The 24,032-nt window shown below is 40.5% G+C and overlaps 1 pseudogene; it reads left to right on the top strand.

The window, feature by feature from the left end:
• Window positions 1-22,871: 22,871 nt before the first annotated feature.
• On the top strand, window positions 22,872-23,801 carry LOC118654180 (annotated as a pseudogene).
• Window positions 23,802-24,032: the final 231 nt, after the last annotated feature.

The following is a 24,032-nucleotide window of genomic DNA, read 5'->3' as shown; positions in this document are numbered from 1 at the left end:
TGATAAGTAACATCTGAGGAAGATAAGCTACAAATACAGTGGATGTTTATGTCAAAAAACACTGGGAGAAGAAGCTCAAAGTCTGAGTAGGGTGGTCATGCTATTTCTGGTGGGAGTGTTTCTTTTTTAAAAATATATTTTTATTGGTTTCAGCAAGGAAGGGAGAGGGAGAGAGAGATAGAAACATCAGTGATAAGAGAGAATCATAGATCGGCTGCCTCACGCATGCTCTACGCAGGTGATCTAACCCGCAACCCAGGCATGTTCCATGACTGAGAATCGAACCATGACCTCCTGATTCATAGGTCAATGCTCAACCACTGAGCCATGCTGGCCAGGCTGCAGTGTTTCTTTATATTGGCAGAACAACACTGGACATCTTAAATGGCTCTATAAAAAGAAAACCAAGATCAGATGAGCTTAGTTACGTTCAGGGTTGTATTAAAAGGAATTTTTAGGGGTAAGGTAGGAGTTTTTAGGGGTGAAATAGGCAGGTTTAAGAAATTTTAGGAATTGAGGGATCTATGGAAAAAGCACAGGGCCACAGAGCTGCAAAGGGTACATCTCCATAAGACAAGGGAGCTGGGAGTGGCAGAAGCTACATTTCCATAAGATAAGGAAGCTGGGAGTAGCAAAAGGTACACATTTACAAAATAGAGGGAGGAAGAAAACCCAGAGGGAATAGGAGAACAATAAGAGAGAAGAAGGAGGGAGCCTCACATACCATACCTCACATGAGGTTTGACCTTTAAGCTCAGGAGTTGCTATAGTGACCAAATCAGAAGGTGATAGTGACCAATCAGAGGGGATATCAAGGCACAAAGATACGCAGCCTTTATAAACTGTAGGGAAAAGGGACTCAGTGGAACTCTTTCCCCTCCCCACATGGGAATCTGTGCTTGTTTCTAAATTTCCACCTTTGCTATACCATCCTCCGTCCGTGGTTTTATTCTTCAACTCCAATGGACAAAGAGCTCAGGAAGCCATCCTACCCAGGGGAACACTGTGTGATTCCAGTCCAAATTTCCCCTTTCATTGTGGTGGTTTTGAGAGTATTATACTGAGTGGAATAAGTCAGACAGGAGAGGACAAGAACCGTCCGATTTCACTTACATGTGGGATATAAAACAAAAAGCAACAAACAAACAAAGTTCATTGACACAGACAACAGTAAGGTGGTTATCAGAGGGACTGGAGGGCTGGAGAGAGAATGAAGAGGGTAAAAGGGGTAAACTACATGGTGATGGGAGGAGATGGCTTTTGGGTGGTGAGCACACAGTAGAGTAGGTAGATGTTGTATTATAAATTAGTAAACCTGAAATGTGTACAATGTTATTAACCAACTAGAGGCCTGGTAAACAAAATTTGTGCACTCAGTGGGGGGTGGTCCCTCAGCCCAGCCTGTGCCCTCTCGCAGTCTGGGAGCCCTTGGGGGATGTCTGACTGATGGACATCCTTAGTGCTGCTGCACTTGCCAGCCATGAGCCTGGCTTCTGGCTGAGCGGCGCTCCCCCTGTGTGAGCACACTGACCACCAGGGGGCAGCTCCTACATTGAGTGTCTGCCCCCTGGTGGTCAGTGTGCATCATAGAGACCAGTCATTCCACCCTTTGGTCAATTTGCATATTAGCCTTTTATGCCTGTGGGATCGGGCCAAAACTGGCTCTCTGACATCCCCTGAGGGGTCCCAGATTGGAAGAGGACACAGGCCAGGTTGAGGGACCCCACCAGTGCATGATCAGGGCTGGGGAGGGACACAGGAGGTTGGCCAGCTGGGGAGGGACTGCGGGAGGGCTCCAGGGCATGTCTGACCCATCTCTCTCAGTCCGAATCAGCCGGACCCCAGCAGTAAGCTTACCTACCAGTCGGAGCATCTGCCCCCTGGTGGTCACTGCACTTCATAGCAAGTGGTTGAGTGGCCTTAGCACAGCCGTGGGCAAACTACGGCCCGCGGGCCGAATCCGGCCCGTTTGAAATGAATAAAACAAAAAAAAAAAAAAAAAAAAGACCGTACCCTTTTATGTAATGATGTTTACTTTGAATTTATATTAGTTCACACAAACACTCCATCCATGCTTTTGTTCCGGCCCTCCGGTCCAGTTTAAGAACCCATTGTGGCCCTCGAGTCAAAAAGTTTGCCCACCCCTGCCTTAGCATATCATTAGCATATTATATGTTGATTGGTTGAATGGACAACCTGATAACCGGACACTTAGCATATTAGGCTTTTATTATATAGGATGTTACTAAAACAAATTTAATTAAAAAATAGAAAAACAAACCCATTTGAGAGGTTGAGGCAGGGAGGGGAGTTTACCAGCATTACAAATGAAAATTATTTTTCAGTTATTTCTCCATCCTTGAGAAATTAATTACATAATCAGCAGCAGAAAAGAAGGCACTAGAATGACATAGTAACATGGAGATTAAATTGTTTTAAAATATATTTTTTATTGTTGATAGTATTATAGGTAGCTCCCATTTCCTCCCCCTTTACCAGATATTAAGTTTAAAAAGGGAACATGTATGATTGCAGTAAAGTGTCTGCTTTCTCTTTCATGATTTATTTATTTGTTTATTTATTTATTAAAATATATTTTTATTGATTTCAGAGAGAGGAAAGGAGAGAAAGAGGGAGATAACAGCATCAATGATGAGAGAGAATCATTGATCAGCTGCCTCCTGCCTGCCCCACACTGGGATCGAACCTGCAACCAGGCATGCGTCATGACCAGGAATCTAATGTGACCTCCTGGTTCATAGGTCAATTCTCAACCAGTGAGCCATGCCGGCCAGGCTCATGACTTATTTAAAATTAAAAAATAACAGTAAGTACAGTTAGCATACAATATTAGTTTCAGGTGCACAGTATAGTGATTTGACTTTTGGATACCTTCTGATGTGGTAACTACACTAAGTCTAGTAAACATCTGTCATTATGCAATTTATTGCAATATTATGAACTATACTAGTGTCCCAGTGCACGAAGGGGGGGGTGCCCCTCAGCCTGGCCTGCACCCTTTCCAATCTGGGACCCCTCAGGGGATTGGGCAGTCTGACATCCCTCTCGCAATCCAGGACCACTGGCTCCTAACCGCTCACCTGCCTGCCTGCCTGCCTGATTGCCCCTAACCACTCTGCCTGCTGGCCTGATCGCCCCCAACTGCCCCTCCTGCTGGCCTGATCGCCCTCACCTGCCCCCCTTGCCGGCCTGCTGGCCCCCAACTGCCCCTCCTGCTGGCCTAATCACACCCACCTGCCCCCCCCTGCCAGCCTGCTTGCCCCCAACTGCCCCCCCTGCTGGCCTAATCGCCCCCACCTCCCCCCCCCCCCGCCAGCCTGCTCACCCCCAACTGCTCCCCTCTGCTATCACGCTTGCCCCCAACTGCCCCCTCTGCTGGCCTGCTCACCCCCAACTGCTCTCCCCTGCTGGCCTGATCGTCCGTAACCATTTCTGCCTCAGCCCTACCACCATGGCTTTGTCCAGAAGGATGTCTGAAGGTCTCCCGGAAGGTCTCACAGTCTAATTAGCTATTAGGCTTTTTTTAGTACAGATTCCCTTCACCTTTTTCACCCATGCCCCACTCCGTCCTCTCTGGCAACCATCCGTTTGATCTCTGTTTCTGCAAATATATTTTTGTTTTGTTTTGTCTTATTTTTAATAAAAAAAATCAACAACTAGACATTCAGATCAATTTGATTCTGTCTGCTGGGAGACAGGATCTCTGTAGTATTACTGCCTAGGGATCTGAAGTTGTGTTTCTCGGCTGCTGGCAATTGGATTACCGGCTCATACTTTTATTGCTTTGTACCTATAACTACCTTGGTCCCCACCACTATTACAGCAGTTGGTTGCTTTACTTTCCTTATTCTCCCTCTCCGACCTGGATCCAGACCAAACAGGTAATCTTCAAGCTCACAATTCTGAACCATTTTTGTAAATGAATGATGGGTAAACTAAAGTGATTCAAATTCCTGCACCAGACACTGTGATGTATCAATTCTAATGTACTGCTATCCTTATCCTAGGTAGGTAGTAAAGGCATAGTAATTAAATATCTTCTTCTTTACAATAAACCATTGGGAGATAAACACCAAACTCAAGTGAGGAATAATTTAATATCGAATATCAGGAGTGTTGTGTTGGTTTCCCTTAAAGGCAGAGACAGAGAGAAGGATTCTTAAACAAATAATTTATTGAGGGAGTGCTCTCAGGATAAAGGAAGTGAAGGAAGCAGATACAGCAAGAAAATTTAAAAAAAAAGTCAAGCAAGAATCTAGTCTAACCTGGAGTCTAGATTGAGTCTGATCCTACAGGGAGTTCTGGAGCATGAACTGCATTACAGGGTAGGTACTGCCATACTGCCATTTACATGTCCATCATTGGCCAATGGCTGCTCCTGGAAATGGTGGTGACATTAAAGGGGGGAGGGGTGCGGTATTTCCCAGGCAAGATGAGGGCAATTCTCTGGAGAGGGGCCAGCTATGAATGTTAGCAGTCAAAATTCACAGCAGCTGAAGAACAGCAGCAATAGCCAAGATCTTGGTATGGCGCCAAGATCTACTAGAAGCAGAAAGAAAATTTCTAGAAATACTTCCACTGTTTATTGGATCATGGAATTGGTATAATAAAACTTGGCAAGTTTGAATTCTGTATAATATATTGAGTGATACTTCACAAGCATATTTCAATTTACTAGAACAAAAGGAGACTGGGTTTTTAGAATAACCAGTTTAAAATGAAACAGGATCTACACTTTCAGGGCATAACTACTAATAAGATTTCACTGAGTAACAATACTTATAAACTGAATCACTGATGATGGTCAATTGGAAGAAACTATACCAATGCAAATTGCAACATTTTCAAATAGTTGACAGAATAATGAGAATTTGGGGTATTTCAAGACTTTCATATAATCTTTGAAATATCATATTTACAAAATAGAAGTAAATCACATTTATCTAACAAAAAAAGGAAAACTTCATAAAGGGAAATATTTCCCCAGATATATCACTGAGCAGAAACATACAGCTTTTCCATAAAAAAAATTCTAAAATCAGCATTTATCATCCATCACAAATCAGATAGAATTTTTTAAAATCTACTACTAATACATTTTATGATCATTTATAAGCAGAAGAGAGTACCAATTATTATAATTGGTACCCATTAGCCAAAAGCCATCAAGATCTTAAGCTGCAGCTAAGGCTCCAGCTGCTATCCAGTTTTAATACAAGGACCTTAATGCTTCCCAGCTTTCCTCTCCTCCCACGTCATGTAAATGAGAGTGCAATCCTTCCATACCACTTAATGTAGGACCTGAGAGCTTCCCACTTCTGCTGTTTCTGTTAACACACTGAACACGGCTCCATGCCACTGCTCTCCTTTCCCCTCTTTTGAGAGCAATAGTAATTTCTTTGCAAGGGGAAAGTGAAGGTTTTCAATATTTGTTGAAAATCCTTTAGGAAACAGGATATGGCCTGGCTGGCATGGCTCAGTGTTTGAGCATTGACCTATGAACTAGGAGGTCACGGTTCAATTCCCAGTCAGGGCCCATGCTTGGGTGTCAGGCTCCATCTCCGGTGTGTGGCGTGCAGGAGGCAACCAATCAATGATTCTTTCTCATCATTGATGTTCCCATCTTTCTCTCCCTCTCTCTTCCTCTCTGAAATCAATAAAAATATATTTTTTAAAAGAAAACAGGATATGTACATTTTTAATTAAGCAGTAAGTGTTCACATCCAGGGTCTTTTAAAATAACCCTATAAAATATTTATTCCTATTCTAAAGCCAAAAACAAAAAACTTAAAGAAGCTAAATAACTTGCCAGAATTCTCACAAGTAATACATGACTGGACAGATATTTGAGTCCAAAGATTGGCCTTTTAAAAAATCTGTGCCCTTAGTCCCTGGACCAGCAGCACCAGCAGCACCTCAAAACTTGCTAGAAGTAAAAAATCTTGTACCTTATTCCAGACTTAAAATATCAAGAAAATAGGAAAACCAGCCACAGACTGGGAGAAAATATTTACAAAAGCCACATCTGATACAAAGAACTTTTAGAACTCAGCAATAAGTAAACAAACAACCTGATAACAAAATGGGCCAAAGACCTTAATTTACAGAAATTTCACCAAATAAGATATATAGGTGGCAAATAAGCATGTGAAAATATGCTCTACATCATATATCATAAGGGCAATGCAACTTAAAGCAATGAGATATCACTATGTAACTATTAGAATGACCAAAATCTGAAACACTGACACCATCAAATGCTGGTGGGGATGTGGAACACAAGGAACACTCATTCATTGGTGATGAGAACACAGAATGGTTAAGCCACTTTGGAAGACAGTTTGAAGGTTTCTTGCAAAATTAAAAATTCTCTTACCATAAAATCTAACAATTGCATACCTTGGTATTTGCTGGAACTGACCAGCAGACCCTGAGCGATGAATGAATGGATTACTTTGACACATGTTTCTGTGAAAGGGAGGGCTAAGGGACTGCTTGGCTATAGGAACCAAACAACCCCATTCACCTGCCTCCTTAGGCTTTTTTTTGTAGCAACAGCTTGAATTAAAATTAACTACTAGATACTATCAGTAGGATAAGCACCCTTGAGAAAACACATGCTTCTGTAGCGTCTTTTAAACAAGGACATTTTGAAGTCTAAACATAAAGATTCTAGTAAAACATCCAGGGGCTCAGACTTGTTTGGAAAAGTCAAGGCAGGGTCTGCTGCCTTTGGCAAGGTTCCCTTAGAGGCCCCTGACCTTTCAGAGATTCCTCCTTACAGACTTTCCAACAAAGCCCTGTGCTTCCCCACAGGTATTTACCCAAAGGAGTTGAAAACTTATGGCCACATAAAAAACCTGCATATGCAGCTTTGTTCATAATTGCCAAAACTTGGAAACAGCCATGATATCTTTACATATATGAATGAATGAACAAACTGCGCTACAACCAGGTAATGGAATATTTTCAGTGTTAAAAACAAATGAGCTGCCCAGCCATGAGAAGATATGGAGGAACATTTTGTTTATATTACTGAGTGAGAGAAGCCAATCTTAAGACTATATACTTTATGATTTCAACTGTATGACATTGTGGGAAAGGTAAAACTAGGAAGACAATGAAATGATCAGGGGTATCCAGGGGTTGGGGGTGGGGAGATAAATAGGCAGAGCACAGAGGATTTTTATAGGTGAAAATACTCTGTATGATATTATAATGATGGGCATACATTTGCCCAAACTCATTGAATGTACAACACGAAGAATGAACCCTAAGGGAAACTATGGACTTTGAGTGATTATGATGTATCAATGTAGGTTCATCCTTGATTTAAAAAAAAGTACCATTCCAGTGAGTGATGCTGATAATTGGAAGGTATACATGTGTGTGACCAGGTGGTATATGGGAAATCTATATACCTAATGGGTAAGGCATCAGCCTCCATTTTTCTCAATTTTAATGTATACCTGAACTGCTCTAAAATAGTTTTTTTTAAATTATAATTTCTATTTAAAAAGCAATTTAGGTTCCTTTAAAAACTTCCATTTCTTCCTTAGCATTTTTTTTTTTTTCGCCAATGTGAATGTGTGGGAAGAGAAGCTATTTTTCTAAAAGACTTCTAAATGATCATTTTTTCTAGCTACAAATTTTGAAAAGCATTTAAAAACAGTTTCACAGGGTACTCTCCCAGATAACATCTTTCCTTTGATGCAGAAGAGTGACTTTTTAAAAGTATTTTTAAATAGTTGGTCTCCCTAAGTCTAAAGTACCTCACTCTAAAGTCTTTTGAACCACTTAGCCCTCTTCTCCCTCCATTATTTTTTTAAGTCTTTCAACACTACTGATAAAATTTCTCAATATTTTTTAAATATATATTTTATTGATTTTTTACAGAGAGGAAGGGAAAGGGATAGAGAGTTAGAAACATCGATGAGAGAGGAACATTGACCAGCTGCCTCCTGCACACCTCCTACTGGGGGTATACCTGCAGCCAAGGTACATGCCCTTGACTGGAATCGAAACCGGGGCCCTTCAGTCAGCAGGCCGGCGCTCTATTCACTGAGCCAAACCGGTCAGGGCTCTCAATATTTTATTAAGTGGACTGGGCCAAATGAAATATTTGATTCTATGTTGCCATTAATTTTGAAATTATAAAGAAAAATATTGTAGGTAATAGGACTCAATTTTCATACGGGTTTAATTTCCATTACACGTTCTAATTAACTCTACCATTTCTCTCTGATTTTCTTTTTTTTTAATGAAAGAAATACAAAAAACTCAAGTCTACATTGTTGGAAGTAGAAAGGTAAAGACTAAAATGGACTTACTTTAAGTGTTCAACAAGTAAAAATGAATAAAATCAATAATGTTTTGGAGTTTCACTGCAACACCCACAATAGCAGGAGAGGGGTGTCATATTCAATATGTCCTTTCTTGATATTTCAGCAGACTGTATAATGTAACTCGGATTTCTCATGCCTTGTTAATAACACAGAAAACTCATATTTGTATATGAACTTTCTTTTGGAGAGTTCAAACCTCTGTCATGACATTTTCTCTAACCATGCAAGCCAATATTCTAACCAGGCTTAGTGATTTATTTGTTCCCAATGCTACAACTGAGAAAGTGGGACATACAAATCTCGGGAAGTCTGAGAAATTGTTGAATCAAAACTATGATGCATCTCGTAAGTTCCAATTCAGCTTTATTCTTTCATAGGTTAAAAGTAAACATTTATTATTTAGCATATGAAACACTCTTCTACCCATGACTGGACTTACCTTCCTGTATGAAACAACAAAAAAACAAGACAAAATATGTATTAAAAATGGTTTAGACAATGATCCCTAAGATAAGGAAAGCCAGTGGGATGAGCCCATGATTGCAGCAGCTTTCTGTGTAGAGAGTTCCTAGTCCCTAGCATAGAGATGTAGGGCCTAGGCAGATCCTGGAGGTCACCCTGATTTGAGGAGACTGAGCTAGAATATGGGGATACCGTGGCAGCTACCATTTTCAAGGCAGTATACCAGACAGGAAAATTCTGCACTAAGAGAGAACTCCCGAGATCTGAAGAGGGTCCCCACATCTTCTTCTAAGTATAGCTCAATACACACATGTAAGGACATTTCTTGATGCTAGGGAGACAACTGTGCAGACCAATTCTCTATGGGTCTTTGTATTAGTCCACCAGGGCTTCTATAACAGAATACCACAGACTGGGTGACCTAAGCAACATAAATTTATTTTCTTGCAGTTCTGGTGTCTGAAAGTCCAAGATCAAGATGCTAGCAGGGTTGGTTCCTCCTGAGGCCTCGCTCCTGACTTGCAGATGGCCACCTTCCCATTGTGTCCTCCCATGGTCTTTTCTCTGTGAGTGTGCATCCTTCATGTCCTTTCCCCTTCTTATAAGGACATAAATCATATTGGATCAGTGCCCACCTGTAGGACCTCATTTAATATTTACTACTTTTTTAAAGACCCTAGCTCCAAATATAGCCACATCGGGGATTAGGGCCTTAAGATATGCATTTTGGGGATTACAATTCAGTCCATAACAATCTCTTTTGTTTCTGCATATCTTACAAGCAGATTCACTAAGTGTCTTTGTTCTACTATAACTTTTCAAGGATATTGCTATAGTGAACTGTCATAAAAGGCAGACATAATGTGTTCCTTGGAAGTAAAGGACAGGCATGCTACTGTCGAGTATAAAAGACCTAGATTCACTAAGTGTAGGCTTTCCTTCCTATAATGTAATTTACTGCATATAAAGGAGTCCCCTGGTCCTCTTTACATTGCCCTGGGAGAATTGGGGCTCACAAAATTGGTAAACTCTGTCCAGAGTATTATGTCAGCATCCATGACACTGTGGTAGCTAAATAGCCTGCAAGTAGAGCAAAAGCTCATACTCTTCATAGATATTCAAAAGAACAGCACTCCAAAACTAGGATAATCGTCATATCTCCAAAAGGGCCAGCAACAGTTCATGTTCCCAACAGTTAACATGTAAACCCTTTAATTCACAAGAAGTGGGGGGAGGACTCAGAATGATATTGTCATAGTGAGGAGAAAATTCAGCCCTAGATTAAAGGCTGCTCTAGTGTCATCTAGTAAGACTTAAAAGCAAGTATTGAAAGAATTAAAGTACTACAAAGTAAGTTAACTGCAACTCAGAAGAAAGTTCAAAAATATTTAGGGCCTTATAAGGTAATTGTGCATTTCTGGCATTCAATGTTTTAAAAATAATTAGGCTTGCAATGAAGAAGAAAAATATTACCCATAATAAGGAGAGAAAAAACAACAACAAGTAAATAGGAACAAATCCAAAAATTATACAAATATTAGAATTAGTAGGTAAGGGCTTTAAAACAATTATCATAACTATATTCCATACTAGAGGCCCGGTGCACAAGATTCGTGCTCTCACAGGGGTCCCTCAGCCCAGCCACAGCCCTCTTGCAGTCCGGGAGCCCTTGGGAGAGTGGGCCTAAGACATCAGTCTGACATCCTTAGTGCAGCCATGGAGGCCAGCTTCTGGCTGAACAGTGTTCCCCCTGTGGGAGCACACTGACCACCAAGGGGCAGCTCCTGCATTGAGTGTCTTCCCCCTGGTGGTCAGTGTGTATCATAGCTACCGATCATTCCCTGTTTGGTCAATTTGCATATTACCTTTTTATTATATACGATGATCAAAAGGTAGAAGAAAGACTGAGCATATTAACCAGAGACAAATTCACAGAAATCAAAACTACAATGTTTGAGAAAAAATACATTGTAAATAATATTAACAGGAGATCAGCAACTGAAGGAAAAGAAACAAGAGTAGTGAACTTGAAGACATACCGGTGCTAAGTGCCCAAAATAGTAAAAAAGACATTAAAAAAATGAACATAGTGTCAGTGAAGCTGTGGGACAATATTAAGATGTCTAATATATATGTAAATGGAGCTCTCAAGAGTGAGGAGGTAGGGGATAAACAAACATATTTGAAAAAACGATGGCTGACATTTTTCTAAATTTGATGAAAAACATAAACCCAAGATTCAGAAAGCTCAAAAACCCACAAGCACAAGAAATGTGAAGAAAAATACACTGTAGCACATCACAATCAAATTGTTTAAAATGAGTGATAGAGAGAAAGTCTGAAAAGGAGCCAGAGGTCAAAAGACACCTTATATACAGGGTAACAAAGATAAGAATTACAGCAGACTTCACACTGGTTTCAATGCAAGTGAGAAGACACTAGAGCAGTGGTTCTCAACCTTCTGGCCCTTTAAATACAGTTCCTCATGTTGTGACCCAACCATAAAATTATTTTCGTTGCTACTTCATAACTGTAATGTTGCTACTATTATGAATCCTAATGTAAATATCGGACATGCAGGATGGTCTTAGGCGACCCCTGTGAAAGGGTCGTTCGACTACCAAAGGGGTCGCGACCCACAGGTTGAGAACCACTGCACTAGAGCATCATCGTTAAAGCCAAAGTTAAGAAAAAAAAAAGGAAACTATAAATCTTGAATTACAGCATGCCAAGTGAAAATATCTTTAAAAAATAAAAATGAAATAAACTTCTAAAATAACTACTCATGAAGACTTAAAATACAAAAGAAAATGTTAAAATAATTCTTCAGGCAGAATGAAAATGATAGTAGATGCAAATCTGGATTTTTAAAAATATATTTTTATTGATTTCAGAGAGGAAGGGAGAAGGAGAGAGACAAAAACATCAATGATGAGAGAGAATCATTGATTGGCTGCCTCCTTCATGCCCCCACTGGGGACTGAGCCCGCCTTTGCCCTGACTGGGAATACAACTGTGATCTCCTGGTTCATAGGTCGATTCTCAACCACTGAGCCACACCAGCCAGGCTGAAAAATCTGGATTTTCACTAAGGAATGAAGAACACCAGAAATAGAAAACAGAATTTGAAAATTATTTGTAAAACTCTTTAAAATATAATTATCAGTTTAAAGCCAAAATAATAATAATACAATGTGTGCCTAATAGCATATAGAGAAGTAAATGCATGACAACTATAGGCTAATGGGAGGGAGGTGGTAAGGTTCTAATACCATACGTAAAGTAGTATAATGTTAATTTAAGGACTATGATAAGTTAAATATGTGTCCTAAAATCCTAAAGCAATCACCATAAAAAAATTATAGCTAATTAGCCAACAAAGGAAATAAAATTAAAGCATAAAAATGTACTCATTCTAAATAAAAAACAGGACAGGAGGTAAAAAGGAAACAAGTAACAGATTTATTTAGTAGAAACAAATATCTAGATGGTACATTTAAACCCAACCATATCAATAATTGCATTAAATTTAAGTGGTTTAAATACCCCCAATAAAAGATACAGATTATCAGAATAATATAAAAAGGAAAAGCAAACTATAGGTCAAAATAAGAAACCCACTTTGAATATGAAGACAAAAACAGGTTAAAAGTAAAAGAATGACAAAAGGTATGCCCCAGTAAACTAATCAAAAGAAGGACAGCCCTAGCCGGTTTGGTTCAGTGGTTAGAGTGACTGCCTGCAGACCAAAGGGCCGTGGGTCCAATTCTGGTCAAGGGCATGGTACCACAGGTGGAGGCTTGGTCCCTGGTCCTGATGGAGGTGCTTGCAGGAGGCAACCAGTTGATATGTCTGTCACACACGGATGTTTCTCTTTGTCTCCCCGCTCCCTTCCATTCTCCCTAATAAATAAATAAATAAATAAATAAATAAATAAATAAATAAATAAAACATTTTAAAAAATGAAAAAAAAAAATTTTGGGTGAGGATTAACAAAAAACAAAACAAAAAGACTATAGAAGCTATATTAATACCATAAAAAGTAGATTTCAAAACTACAAAACTAAGAATATTCTTTTAAAATTCATTTTTATTATTGAAAGTATTCTACATGTCCCCCATTTCTCCCCTCTTTGCCTCCCTCCACCCAGGGCCCATTGTACCTCCAGGCCTTCACTGCACTACTGTCCATGTCCATGGGTTATGTATATATATGTGCACATAAGTTCTTTGGTTAACCACTCTCTGACCCCCGCTTCCCTCAGAGATAAGTTAATCTGTTTCATTCTTCTGTATCTGGTCATATGCATCTTTTTTCTTTATTTTCCTCAGATATGTGATAAGGGATGAGGACTCAGTGATTCTTAATTCTTGAACATTATAAGAAGTCTAGATTTTAGTAAGGTTTTCATCACTGAAAATTGTCAAACTCATGGGTAATGCTTTTGATGGTATTCATGAATGATGTAAAATATGGCCATTACAATCATCAAGTTTCTTATAAAACTGGAATTTTAGGATCTTATTTCAGTATCAGTAACCAGGTATTTTATACAAGTTCATGAATTATTTAATAAAATAAAGACCTCACAACTCAATGGCTGTTTTGTTGGTGGGTCCAAAAAATATTCTTCCTTGAAAATCTGACTAAACATTTAAAAAAGAATGTTCACTTTTAAATTTCTACATTGGGAGATGAAATCTTGTTTCAATGCTAAGCAACAGATGGAAGCTAAAAGATATCATCATACACCTTCAACCAGGCAGGATAAATTGTTCAAATATATTTTAACAGCTGTTAAAGCAAATAAAAATACAGATGAGGTAAAACAAATAAACAAAAGAATTTTAAATAATCCTATGGAGACTAATTAAGGAATTGTGCATTTTTAAAGCTCCACATTTCGGTAAATTCCATCCTTGTCTACGTTCTTAATTTTTCTCTTTAAACTTTTTTTAAAAAATATATTTTATTGATTTTTTTACAGAGAGGAAGGGAGAGGGATAGAGAGTTAGAAACATCGATGGGAGAGAAACATCGATCAGCTGCCCCCTGCACACCTCCCACTGGGATGTGCCCGCAACCAAGGTACATGCCCTTGGCCGGAATCGAACCTGGGACCTTTCAGTCCGCAGGCTGATGCTCTATCCACTGAGCCAAACCAGTTAGGGCTCTTTTTAAACTTTTAACACATCTAAGAATTGTTATCCTGTGTCTGGTGCTCTGTCCATTCTAAAGAATGACCAAGATGTCCACAGCCATCTCCTGAGGGAACGTGAAACTCAAGTTAACCAAGTCCAGATCAGTTTCTAGACCGAGAACTGATTGTTGTCAACACTGAAATGCATATCCTGATTGACTTCTGGAATTGACTTGACGGTTGTTAAATTTGAAGTCACACTGAACAAGAGGTGGTATGCTGAGAAGAATAATGGTCCAAGAGTCGGGCGACGTGTCTTTGTTATGGGAGTAACAGTTATGGCAGCCCTGGTAAGTTACTCAGTATCTCATGGCTCAATTTTTTATTTATATAGTAGAGGCCTGGTGCACGAATTCATGTATGGGTGGGGTCCCTCGGCCTGGCCGGCGATCAGGGCCGTCTTGCCCAGTCCCAAACTGGGCTGGCTGGCCAGCCAGGGGGAGGGTCTACAGGAGGTTGGCTGGCAGGGGGGAGGGACTGTAGGAGGTTGGCCAGCCACAGGAGGTTGGCTGTGAGAACACACTGGCCACCAGGGGCAGTTCATGCATTGAGCATCTGCCCACCTGGTGGTCAGTGCACATCATAGCTACTGGCCAGTCATAATGGTCACTTAGGCTTTTATATATATATAGATAGATATAGATAGATATAGATGGGGAAAATCATCCCTGCTCTGCCTGTCTCAGAGGCCTTTTATGTTGACCAAATTATATAAATTATATAAAACATTTGCTAATAGTAAATAGAAAAAAGAAAAAATGTACAACTGGGAAAAATCAATTATTTATGAATCATTCTAAATATTTTTTAATTTAGGGTGTTTAATATTTTATTAATTTGATGAACATTTTATCATTGTATTATTTACTTTCATTGTATCATTTTTTTGTTTTATCATTTATCATTTTATTATTAAAACTACCCTTTGAATTATTTAAGGAAAATATTCCTAGCCTTAAAAAAAACCTGAAAAAGATTTGCCCAAGTTCGAAACCTAATTCATAACATAGTCATCGACCTATCTTTTGTGTGAGATAGACTTTTCACAACAATTTCAGCTGCTCAGAAAATGGAATAATCTGTCTTCTAAAGTAATGAGTTCCACTTCTGTAGATATTATAAGAAAGATTATTCCTGCATTGAAATGAAGGAGATAAATGAATATTAAATCAACCTCAGGCTGCCAAAAGGATCCATGTCACACAAAAAATGCTAAAGAACCCCGAGGGCTAGTTATTCTCCGACATAATGGGGCCTGGCCTTGATGTGTAGGCAAAGGCAAGATTTAACAAACTGTGGGAGGCAAAGGAGAGGGAAACTTGAACAAACTGGATCATTCTATAGGATAGAAAAAAAACAATGTATTACACCATCCTCTGGATGTGATGTGTGAATAGCATGTCCCCCAGTTAACAATGGCTGAGGACATTCTGGTGTCCAGTTTAAGAACGTGAAGTAAGCAGTCACTGTTCTGGAACATTAACCAAGCCTGGTAAAATTCTGGTTAGATGAACTACTGGAAGACGTAAGGTCAACATTACACACACACACACACACACATACATAAACACACAACTTTGATATTTTTCCAAGGCATTATGATTCCTATTTCACCACATTTAAAATAATAAATTGCATACACTCTGGTATCAATAGGTAGCTATAATAATGAAATGTCAATTCCCACACCTATACATAATTCAAACCATGAAATGGACCTATGAGATACTCGTATTCACTTAAAAAGAAAAATTTTCGGGAATTATATTTTGGAAGAGATGCAAATATTCCCTAGAAGTTTATGTCCCAGTATTTTCTTTCATTGTAAATAGCACTTAAAAATTTAAGAATTGTTATCAAAACACTGTTTTCCACCAAGTTTCCAAGATAAACAGTATTACATTAATGTTATTAATAATGAAATGGTAAATTTGGACTGGAAATGTGTGGTGTTCCCCAGGCAGGATGGCTTCCTAGGCTCTTGTCCAGTGGAGTCAAAGAATGAAGCCAGAGACTGAGGATGGTATAGCAAAAGGTGGAAATTTATTGAGAAAAAAGCACAGACTCCCATATGGGGAGGGGGAAAGAGTCCCACTGAGTCCCTTTTTCCTAGGATTTATAAAGGCTACAGTTTTTTTGTGCCTCAATATCCCCTCTGATTGGTCACTATTTCCCTTTGATTTGGTCACTATAGCAACTCCCGAGCTCAAGTCTCACATGAAGTTCCCTCCTTCTTCTCCCTTATTGTTCTCCTACTCCCTCTGGGCTTTTCTTCCTCCCTCTTTGAATGAGGGGCTTCCTTCCCTTTATTCTGTAAATGTGTGCCTTTTGCTACTCCCAGCTCCCTTATCTTATGGAAATGTAACTTCTGCCACTCCCAGCTCCCTTGTCTTATGGAAATGTACCTTTTGCAGCTCTGTAGCCCTGTGCTTTTTCCATGGACCCCTTAATTTCTAAAATTTCCTTGCCAAAACCCGTTTGGCTCGGTGGATAGAGCGTCAGCCTGTGGACTGAAGGGTCCCAGGTTCGATTCTGGTCAAGGGCATGTACCTGGGTTGTGGGCACATCCCCAGTGGGGGATGTGAAGGAGGCAGCTGATGGATGTTTCTCTCTCATCGATGTTTCTAACTCTCTATCTCTCTCCCTTCCTCTCTGTAAAAAATCAATAAAATATATTTAAAAAAGAAAAAATAAAAAAAATAAAATTTCCTAAATCTGCCTATTTCACCCCTAAAAACTCCTTTCAATAAGAAATATAATAATACTATATTAAACAACTACTATTCCACACATGATCCTATGAGATAGGTACTATTATTATTTCCATTGCAAAATTAGAGTTTGGAATTTAGAGAGATTAAAGTACTTGACCAAGGTCACAAAAGTGGAGAAGCCTGGATTTGAAATTATTCATTTATTCCATCATAGCTGTATGCGATGACTGTACAGCATAAACCATTGCAAGGAATTTACTTACACTATTCCATTTAATCCTCTATAATCCAATTAATTTAGTACTATTATCATACTCTTTATGGATGGGCAAACTGAGATTAGTGAGATAGAGTCTCCCAGGTAGGATACCACAGATCTGAGATTTCTCCCCAGGCAATATGACTCCAAAGCCATTTATGTTTAATTCCTGCACTCTACTGCTTTTGCAAAATAAAAGAGGTGCTTAAAATGCCTTTTGCATAGAAATACTATGATCATTTTATCCTTCATCTTAACACAGGAATATAAATCCTTTCAATTCTTTAATCTTTATCATATTTTTCATTGGTATTGAGTAACTCTCTTAAGAATGTGAAACACATTAAGAATTTTAACAACATGCACTCACTTGAGTATCATATTGTGTTATGTAGACCTAAATTTTCTCAATGTGTGACTAACACAATACCTCTTTCGATAGAAAACTCCTTGCTGTTAAATATAGCTGCACAGTAAAAGCCTCTCATATTTAAAGGGAGAAAAACCCCAGCTACTTAGAGAACTACAAGGCAACTAAATTGTAGAAATCCATTTCCACAATATTATTTATCTTTATTTTACATTTCCAAAAACAAGGAGGGGCATCATTTGGCAACATTTCCTGAAAACCCCAAACAATAGTCTACTAGTAATTGCTTCTTATAAAGTGTATATCATACAAATCACTTCTGTGGTGTTCCAGTTAAAACTGTATAAGTTAAAACTAATCATAAGGAAACAGAAGACTAACTTAAATTGAGGAACAGTCTACAAAATAACAGCCCAGTACTCTCCCAAAATGTCAATCATGAAAGGCAAAGAAATCTGAGGAAATGTTTTAGATTAAGGAAGACTAAAGAAATATAACAATTTATGCCCTAACCAGTTTGGCTCAGTGGATAGAGCATCAGCCTGTGGACTGAAAGGTCCCAGGTTCAATTCCGGTCAAGGGCACGTACCTTGGTTGCGGGCACATCCCTAGTGGGGGGTGTGCAGGAGGCAGCTGATCAATGTTTCTCTTTCATCAGTGTTTCTGACTCTCTATCCCTCTCCCTTCCTCTCTGTAAAAAATCAATGGAATATATTTAAATAAAAAAGAAGAAATATAACAATTTAATGCAATGTGGCTTCTGGATTGGATAATGGACCCGGAAGAAATTTTTTTTTTCTTTCTAAAAAAGACATTATTGGAACAATTGGCAAAATTTGAATCAGATCTGTGGATTAGCCGATAGTATTATATTACAATTTCTTGATTTAAATAATTATACTGTGGTGATATAATATGATTTTTTTTGTTTTAAGGAAATAATTAGAGGTAAAGGGATATTATCTTTGCAATTCTCAAATATGTCATAAAATATATATCCCAATCCACTGTTTTTATGAAACCAATTTAGCATGCTTTAATCCCTATTAAATTATACATGGGCTCATTGAATGCCAGGAGCCAATTTGTTTATTTCTGAAGCACTGGACATGTATCAGCATTTTAGAAGACATGGATATAATATTGACAATGAAATTTCCTATATTCACTTTATTAAAAATCTGGCTTTGAGTGATTACTAAGCTATAGATATGGTTTGAAACCCTGTTATATCCTAGAATTTGGTTTGGCTTCTCCGAGCAACATGAGAAAGGCAGGGTCTGATGATATTTGGTTAACATAATTTGCCCCCGGCTCTCATCCTCATCAAATCTAACATCCAGCTTCATTGGTCATTTGTTAGCCAGACCTGCACGTCCTGGATAGTCCATCAGGTAGTGGACTCTGATCCCTGGATGATTTAGATCCTGTCAATATACTAATCTTGATGTACCTTCTACCTTATTGTGAGCCTCAAATTCTTTTTTTTTTTTAATTTATTTTTGTTGACTTCAGAGAGGAAGGGAGAGGGAGAGAGAGAGACATCAATGATGAGAACATATCATTGATTGGCTGCCTCCTGCATGCCCCACACTGGAGATCAAGCCCACAACCTGGGCATGTACCCTGACCGGGAATTGAACCGTGATCTCCTGGTTCATAGGTCGATGCTCAACCACTGAACCATGCTGGCCGGGTGTGAGCCTCAAATTCCTGAAACTCTCTGACTATGACCTCAAATTAACTGAGGGCATATTTTTTTGCAGGAATATATGGATCCTTAGATTAAGAGGCACACTCATGCTCCCAAATCTCCAAACTGTCTAGTTTTAAAATAGTAAAACTGCCGAAACCGGTTTGGCTTAGTGGATAGAGCGTCAGCCTGTGGATTGAAAGGTCCCAGGTTCGATTCCGGTCAAGGGCATGTACCTGGGTTGTGGGCACATCCCCAGTGGGCAATGTGCAGGAGGCAGCTGATCGATGTTTCTCTCTCATTGACGTTTCTAACTCACTATCTCTCTCCCTTCCTCTCTGTAAAAAATCAATAAAATATATTTTTAAAAAAATAGTAAAACTTAAAAATTCCCACTTTTATACTCTATTGACTTTTTGAGTGCTAGATTAAGTCCTAAACTCTGGCCATTTCTGAGGGATAACTTTGAAAGAAATATAAAATATTTGGTCAAAGTAATTATCATGTTACATATTATAAGAATTAGTGGATCTTTACTGACTCTCCCTTGGGAAAGAAAATCTTTTCTTAAAGTAATCCTCAGATGTATTTACTATATATCTGATTCCTCATACAATATTAGTATAAACAAAAGAGAACTTCAAATACTTCCATGCCTTATTGTCTTTTGTGGGAAAATCCATTTTACAATATGCTATGGACTGCAAAACTATTAACTGTCCCTTGCTTTTACATCTCGGGAGGGTGCAGCAGTTGCCAAGAGGACTCAGGACTCAGTGCCTCCATACTCTGAGGGCGGGTTCCTGCCTCAAACTTCGCCCTCGTGGGAAACAGCTCGGGGAGGGTGCAGCCTTTGCCAAGACGACCCCTGCAGGACTGACTTTCTTCTGGTTGGTCGAGCCTTGGTCGTGATGGGTGTTACACCCAGGGTTTTTATATAAATAAATACTTTCATACCTAGTACATTTTTCTTATTTTGACCCCTATCATTCTGTAATTCCCTCATCAATTACAACCTCTCAACTTCCTGATTTCTGCCAAGTTCTTATCTATACCTCATGCATCAAGTACAGTATCACCTTCCCACTCACTACCTTCTCACCCAAGATACTAGTAAAAATAAGAATTGTCTCATAGCACTTTCACACATACAAACTGGAATATTTCACATGGCCTTTATTAATCTTGGGTGGGTGTGATGGTAAATTTTGTACCAACTTGACTATGCCACGTTACCTAGATATTTGATCAAACATTATAATAAATGTTTCTATGAGAGTATTTTTTTATATGAAAGTAACACCGAAACCAGAGGACTTTGACTAAAGCAGAATACTCTCCATAATGTGGGTGGGCCTCATCCACTCAGTTGAAGGGCTTAAGAGAAAAAGACTGCCCTCCCCCTAAGAAGAGAGAATTCTGCCCAATAGGTGACTTCAAACTTTAACTGCATTAGAAACTCCTGGGGTCTCTAACTTGCCGGCCCAACTTGCATATTTTGCACTTGCCAGCCTTAAGAATTGCTTGAGCCAATTCTTTAAAATCTCTCTAGACAGACAGATAGGCAGACAGACAGACAGATGGTATCTACCTATCTGAATCTATAGAGATATCCCTATCCCTTTTCTATATCTATATCTATTATCTGTATCTATATCTATACGTAATATATATATATATATATATATATGTCATCTATATGTATCTATCTATCTATCTATCTATCTATCTATATATCCATATCTACATGTTCTATTTGTTCTATTTCTTTGGAGAACCCTGACTAAACTAACACAGTGAAAGATACAAGAATGTTTGATTTTGACTCTGTATTTTTCTGTCTTTCCAAAACTAAGATCCTACTGAAATTTAAATACAAAATAATGAAAAAAAAGCTCTTTTGTTAAATTGGTTGCCCAAACACAAAAAATGCTAACAATTGTTTTCTTAGGGTGACTTTCATACTTTCTTTCTTTGTTTACTCTCTATTTTTAAAGTATCTTGTAAAGTAAAGCACTTGTATGCATGCATATAAGCACACTGCCGAGACATAAGACATTGGGGGATAGGGGAGGCCAGGGGATTGTCAAGGGCGGGGAAAAAAAAGGACACATATGTAATACCCTTTGTAATACTTTAAGCAATAAAACAATTAAAAAAGAAGAAAGAAATAAAAGAAAAAAGATTCATTAAAAAAAAAGTATCTTGTAAAGAACTATATTGTTTATGTTAAACAGAAAGAAAAAAAAAATCCACATTCTGTGACAAAAGCATCAACAATCCCTTTAAGTTAGTTCGAGATCCATTTATTCCCAAGGCTACTTGCTCAAAGGTTTGAAAGCAGTTGAATAAATGCTTGAGTTCAGCCATGTTGGAAGGTTAATAGGAAATAATCTACCTATATAATAGAATAATATGCTAATTAACAGGGACTCCGTAATGGTCACGGCCACTTAGCAGGCCTTGGGGATGGGGGCAGGGCCACAGTGGCCCAGGAACAGGAGCCTGTGGTGCCTCCTCTGGAGTTGGGGAGCTAATGACAGACTGGCTCTGGTCCACCTCCAACAGCCCTCTCCATTAGGCATGGGGTTGCTGAGACCCAGGCCGGGCCTCCGGGCACAGATCCACAGTTTCGGAGATCAACTCTACCAGGTCTCCCAGAGGCCATGTGGCTGGGTCGCAGGGTGCTGGAACCTGGTGCTCGTTTAAGACGTGAAACAGAGAGGAGGTGTGGGAGGAAATCCAGAGAATGGGATGTGGGGGTTCAAGACTCACTTTTTGGACTTTGTCCTTCTTGGTTTTGGTCCTTTTCTTTCGGGCCTGGAGCGCAAGCACTACAGGAGAGAGGGGTGGATGAAGGGCGAATGTGGAAGAAAGGAGGTGACCCAGGTGAGGGTGGAGACCTAGCAGAGGCGTGAGGTCTGATTGAGGGGCCGCCTGAGCGGTGGCTCCCAGGCAAGCGCCACGGCTTTGGTGAAGCTGCCGGCCAGGAGGCGGGCGGCCCAAGGGGTGCAGAGCGGAGTCAAGGCGGGGTGTACCAGAGGGGGCTCGGCACGGGCAGGGGGCCAGTGGGCGGAGATCTGCCTCGCCTGCGGAGAGTGAGGTTCTGCAGTGGCCCCAGGATGCGTGTTGGCCCAGCGGGGAACAAGGTGGAAGGATGCGGGGTGGACCCGCAGCCATGAGGGGGTAGGGGGGTTTGAGGGGTGGCGCCACCTCAGTGGAGGGGCGCCACACTGCCGGGTACCGACTACTGCGGTTAGGAGAAGTTCCAGGTGCAAACCCGGCCTCGCCCTGGTGGCCTGTGCACTTGACAGGCAGCAACTCCTGCTCCTGCCTTGGCCCAAAAGCAAGCCTGCGCCTGCCCTGCCCCATGGCGGCACACACCTGCGTGGTGAGTGCGAAGCCTACCACCTGCTCCGGAGAAGGAGGGGCAGTAAAGAATGAGGGCGGGGGGCGGGGGAGAGGAAAGAATGTGGAGCATCCGCAATGAACAGGTGCTTGAGAATGAGGCTCAGAAGTCTGGCGGGGAGGTTTGTTCTGTTTGTCTCCTGGCTGCCCCTTAGGAAGGGCAGAGAGCCCTGCTGTGAGGGCTCCCTGTGCGCTCAGTCATGTTCCGCAGCCAACTGGAATTGGCCTCAGTTTCCTGGTTTGTAAAATGTGTTAAGTGTGTCCCAATGCCTTCGCTGACCTTTGAGGGCCAATTGAGATACTATATAAAGAAAATGAGGGCTTCCTCTCGCCAGGCGTCCTCGTGGGAGTGACATCGTCTTTAAACCCTGTGTGGCAATCCCTGACGCTCTGCTGTGATGCCCAGGGAAGACAGGGTGATCTGGAAGTCCAACTACTTCCTTGAGATCATCCAACTTCTGGATGATTATCCAAAAGGCTTCATTGTGGGAGCAGACAATGTGGACTCCAAGCAGAGGCAGCAGATCTGCATGTCCCTCCGCGGGAAGGCTGTAGTGCTGATGGGCAAGAACACCATGATGCGCAAGGCCATCTGAGGACACCTGGAAAACAAGCCGGCTCTGGAGAAACAGCCGCCCATATCCGGGGGAATGTGGGCTTTGTGTTCACCAAGGAAGACCTCACTGAGATCCGGGACCTGCTGCTGGCCAATAAGGTGCCAGCTGCTGCCTGTGCTGGTGCCATTGCCCAGTGTGAAGTCACTGTGCCAGCCCAGAACATTGGTCTGGGGCCATAGAAGACCTCCTTCTTCCAGGCTCTAGGCATCACCACTAAAATCTCCAGGGGCACCACTGAAATCCTGAGTGATGCACAGCTGATTAAGACTGGAGGCAAAGTGGGAGCCAGCGCAGCCACAATGTTGAACATGCTGAACATCTCCCCCTTCTCCTCTGGGCTGATCATCCAGCAGGTGTTTGACAATGGCAGCATCTACAGCCCAGAAGCACTTGACATCACAGAGAAAACTGCATTCCCGTTTCCTAGAGGGTGTCCGCAATGTTGCCAGTGTATGCCTTCAGATTGGTTACCCAACTGTTGCATCAGTTCCCCATTCTATCATCAATGGGTACAAATGAGTTCTGGCTTTGTCTGTGGAGACTGATTACACCTTCCCACTTGCTGAAAAGGTCAAGGCCTTCTTGGCTGATCCATCTGCTTTTGTGGATGCTGCCACCACTGCTGCTCCTGCTGCTGCTGCAGCCCCAGCCAAGGGTGAAGCAAAGGAAGAGTTGGAGGAGTTGGACGAGGATACGGGATTTGGTCTCTGATTAATTACCAAAAAGCAACCAGCTCTGCCAGCTCTATTTGAGAAACAAGGAAATAAAGGCTTACTTCTCTTTAAAAAAAATGAAAGAAAGAAAGAAAAGAAAAGAAAAAAAAAGAGAAGAAAAGAGAAGAAAACAAAAAGAGGGAAGAAGTGAGAAAGAAAAGGAAGGGTGAGCAACACAAAAGAAAGATCAGAAGAAACCTGTAAACCTATTGTCACTTAAATAGGGAAT

Source organism: Myotis myotis, unplaced genomic scaffold, assembly GCF_014108235.1.
Source record: "Myotis myotis isolate mMyoMyo1 unplaced genomic scaffold, mMyoMyo1.p scaffold_m19_p_4, whole genome shotgun sequence".
Classification (NCBI taxonomy): Eukaryota; Metazoa; Chordata; class Mammalia; order Chiroptera; family Vespertilionidae; genus Myotis; species Myotis myotis.
This window is presented reverse-complemented; position numbering and strand designations above follow the sequence as displayed.